Below are 4,802 nucleotides of genomic sequence, written 5' to 3'. Positions count from 1 at the left end.
TGTTTTGTAAATAAGTTCATTTGTATCATTTTTTTAGATTACAGTGGAACTAATTTCTTTAGCTCATGCTAGAGTAGAGACCTGTCAGAGCCCACATTAAAAACAAATAAACAAGGCCAAATTCCCAATTTAGATAGCAAACTTGAACTGTGTTGATATAGATGCTAAGGCACTTAGATTAAAAGTGAGGAATTTCACTAGATGTCAGGTATCAAGTCATCTGTTCTGTTCAGGCCAACTCAGTAGCACTCTCCCTCTCCTCCTCCACCCTGGAAATAAACTTCTGTTCTGGAGGGTAGGGTATGATGTGATAGCTGTGTACTAATAAGCTGCTTTATAATGGTAATGAATTTATTTCATTTTCTTCTTCATCTTCTGCCAGGCTCAGCCCAAGCAATTAGGATAACATTAGAAACAAAAATGGCCACGATACAATCCAACACTTCCATATTTCTGTGATGGTTTCCAAGTGAATATGTCCTTCTGTAATTATCAAACTAGATAGAAAACTTCAGAACAATTAAATCAGTGAGAATGTTATTGACAATGTGTAAGATTCAACAGAGAATAAAAAGGAATGTAAGACAAGTATAATGTGGTGAAAGAGAAAAAGTAGGAGATTTAGAGTCAGATGGGCAAACCAGAGTTTTGAGTTTTGCACTGTTACCTTCAGCCACGTGATAAGCAAGTTTCTTAACCTCTCTGAGCCCTCAGCTTTCTTGCTTTTGCAATGAGAATGATAATAACAACCTAACGTTGTAAGAATGAAATGTGGAAATACGCATGAATTTGACTGATTGCAAATGGCTAAACAAATATTCGGTTTGTTATCCAATTGGTAAGGCAAAGCCTACCTATTGAGAGCATTAAGTGTACAAAGCAGATGAGGGGTACAGGCAGTACCAAGAGCAGAGGGAGAATTCCGTGGGCTGGGGTGGACAACTAAGGCATCCTAAAGGATATGGGATTCCAGTTGAATCCTAGAGGAATCAGAGTAGAATTTAGATAGTCAGCAAAGATGAGAGAGTTGCTGGCATAACAGAGGAGCTCAGAAATAATTATCGAATGAATTAATGAATGGAAAGCATAGAGAAACAAAAGAACAAATTGGAATGTCCACGATATATTCTAGAGACAGTGATAGGCCAAAGGTTAAAATTAAAGATGGCCCTTGACTCTGCAGAAATTTTGTTTAAATGAGTTTTCTCCCTACAGGTGCCCACATGAACACTCAGGCATTTTCTAGAGATGGGCATTTCTGTTCCTCTGACCTTAGAGAGGTCACATGTCTATGGAAACCACACTGTGGCTGGTTTGACCCTTGGGTATTATGCTATCTCTCTGACCTGTGACTTGTATATTTGGGTGAATATATTTCCTGTAGCCCCAGTGGGACAAGACAGCTCTTGCACCTGCTGACATATTTAGACACATACATTATCTCAACGGCCACCGTTCTCTCTTGATAACCACATCACCTAGATTGCTAAGTCAGCTTTCTCCACAAACCACAGTACAAAATATTCTCATGGGGGAAAAAAAAAAGGTGCCAAGGCATCTTCTGACTTTGACGTTTGCGTTTTCAAAATGAAGCTTTCAGGTAAGAATAATGGTCAGAGGGACAAGGAGCTTTCGTGGCCTGCGGGGAGGTACAGAGGTTGAGTCTGAGAGCAACAGAGGAGAGAGGTAGAGGCAGCAGAAATTAACAGAAGGAACCCTAGAGATTTGGGCTCTGGGCTAGGGCCTGTCATTAAATAACTCCGTGATCTTGGGCAGGTCACTTAACCTCTCTGGGCATTCGTTTTGTCATATGACCATGGGGAGGCTGAGGGAAGTGACCTCCAAGAATCTTGCAGCTCTTACATTCTAGGACTGCAAATGAAAGAGACCCTATTTTCTGTGCTGGGAAGAGGCAGGTCAAGCCCAACTCTTCTTCTCTGATGCTCCTTTATCCATTCTCCCCCTCACAACCCCTCGTGACCTGGAAAAGTAACTGGCCCCATTATTAGAAAGCCCACGAATAACTAAAGTCAGGTGGAATCAGTAGGTCTGCTTTTTTCTGTTTGTTACTCTCACTGTCCCACAAAGAAGAAAAAGTCACTGCAGGGAGGTTTCCCCTACCCACTGAGGCTTTAAGTGGGACTGCTCGCCAAGTCCTAGTCACCAAAACATTATTACGAGTACCACACTTTTGCTAGACATTGACTGGACTTGATTGGAGGACACAGACCAGGACGGCAAGGGTCTGGGACCCTTGTCTAATGAGCAACAAGAAGGAATGGGGGGGGGGGGGCGCTTCCCTGGTGGCGCAGTGGTTAAGAATCTGCCTGCCAATTCAGGGGACACGGGCTCGAGCCCTGGTCTGGGAAGATCCCACATGTCACGGAGCAACTAAGCCCGTGCGCTACAACTACTGAGCCTGCGCTCTAGAGCCCACAAGCCAAAACTACTGAGCCCGCATGCTGCAACTACTGAATCCCATGCGCCTAGAGCCCATGCTCCCCAACAAAGAGAAGTCACTGCAATGAGAAGCCCGTGCACTGGAACCAAGAGTAGCCCCCCGCTCGCCACAACTAGAGAAAGCCCGCGCACAGCAACGAAGACCCAACGCAGCCAAAAATAAATAAGTAAAATAAATTTAAAAAAAAAAAAGAAGGAATGAGGGCACTTGAGAGAAACACGATGATGGCTACAAGCAGCTGAAAGGTGGACAGAGATGGTAGGTTTGCTTGATGCCGCTCCACAGGGCATAACTGAGCGCCACCAGAGGAAGCCTGAGGGAGGCAGGTGACACCGCCACTGGAAGAAGAGCTTGCCCACAATAAAAGCATCCAGAAGTATCTCATGGGGGTAGTGACCTCCCTGCCCCAGGAAATGTTCTAGCCCCAAAGGCTCCTTGCCCATCTGCCAGGAGACCTCATACACTCAGCATGGCAAGGGGTCAAGGGTTCTTTCCAAGGCTGAGATTCTGTGGTTCTACCATAGAGTTGACTCTGAAGCTCAGCAAGTGTGGTTTGCCGTACTTTCTAGTTTTTCTTTTTTTTTTTTTTTAACTTGCCTGAGTTCTTATATATTGAATCCTGTGCTTTGACTGTACTCATTGCTTTTTCCATTGAGGGGGCAGGGACTCCAGGCTTTTGGTTTAAAGCCCCCTAATTTCCATCTCCTCTCCCAATCAAAAGTCCCACCAATGTGATCAGGAATAAAAGTTTAGATGCACAGAGATGATCAGTTAAAGGTTTTGCTAAGCCAATTGTCCTTTTACAAAGTAGAAAAAGGCCATTGTAAGTTTCCATTTTTCTGATCAGACTATTATAGAGGGGGCCCACCCTTCCTGTACTGTACAGAGAAGAATAAAATACAGTCACTTTTACATAGCATCTGAGGGGACCTCACACAGGTCAGTGGCAGGGATTCAGAACAAACTCCAGAGCATCCCAGGAGGCAGGACAACTGACTACAGCCACTCTCGTGCTGGTTTCAAGTTTCTTTGCCCACTTTTGGAATCCTTGGCTCAGATTCCCTTTCTTAAATTGTTACATAATTTGCACCTAAGACATTCCTCTTCAAGAAATCATTAAATTTGACATAGCAATACTGTTTATAAATAGAAACAACCCAGCTCTACAATGAAAGAGTACTGTCTTGTTAAACTTTGAACAGTTCATGCATTGCAATGTCATGCAGCCCCGAGACAGAATTATTTAAAATCCATGAAGCAACATGTGCTGGAGATCCCCAGACCCCACCCCTATCTTCTGGTATCCTCAGTTTTTACAAAAGAGCACACAGCCAGAGAAGGACTTCAAAACAGGACCCGGGCCCCACAATGTTCCTGAGTTATCACCTCATGAACATTCCCCACAATCTGACAGTTGGAGAGATCCCTCCCACCTTTGAGGAAAACTAAAGAACTTTTACTGATGACCTCAATGTTGTAGACCAAAGCCAATGCAGCCCTCTCTCCCATCTCCCTGGAGAAAACAGTGCCTAGAAGTACATGTGCAGGGGCCCTGGGCCACTCATATCCCCCCAAAGGGCCTGACGTCCCCTCCATACAGTGAACCTAAGGCATCTTTCCAGATGGAGCCACACAGGTATTTCTAGTCCCTTAAATTCTAAACTCCTAGACACTAACTTTATTCACCTGGGTGATAAATCATGTCAATTTCACTGGAGATGTTGAACCTTTCATAACACAGGGAAAGTCACCCTGTGTTGGCCGAACGGACCATCCAACCCAATGTTTGCCCTCTGATATCTGTCCTAACACCACTCGGCGTAAGAACGGCCCTTTCCAAAACTCCAGCCCACACTGGCCCTGCCTCTGCAGGTGCCTGAGCCCTTCCTCTGTGGGTCATACTCTGAATGTCAATCTTGTCTCCTTTGCTCCTCCTCTAATTCACCGTTTCTTTCATTGGACTGAAAGCTCCTGCTGGCAGGGCCCGGAACCCAGGCCCAGGGAATCCAGCACAAGATGCAGGCCCATAGCGTGTGCTCCCTAGGGACTTGTGGAATTAAACTCGAAGCACAGGTCTTCCCAAACAGCCTAAGTAGCCCTTAATAACCCAATAGGAATGCCATCCATGAGCTTATCCATAACACACGAATCAAGCTTTGTCATACAAATCCTCCAAGTATTAGCTTCTGGAATATGGCTGGCAGCCAGAGTCCCCTTGGCCAGATCATCTATGAATATCTGAAATAAGGAATACATCCTCTAACCGCAGAGGAATGTTACAGGTTTAAGTAACAGAAAATATCACATAGCACGTGTATCAGAAAGCACCAGGGCTCTGTGG

Source organism: Tursiops truncatus, chromosome 14 (assembly GCF_011762595.2).
Source record: "Tursiops truncatus isolate mTurTru1 chromosome 14, mTurTru1.mat.Y, whole genome shotgun sequence".
Taxonomy (NCBI): Eukaryota; Metazoa; Chordata; class Mammalia; order Artiodactyla; family Delphinidae; genus Tursiops; species Tursiops truncatus.
The sequence above is the reverse complement of the archived record's forward strand: the minus strand, read 5'-3'. Positions refer to the sequence as shown.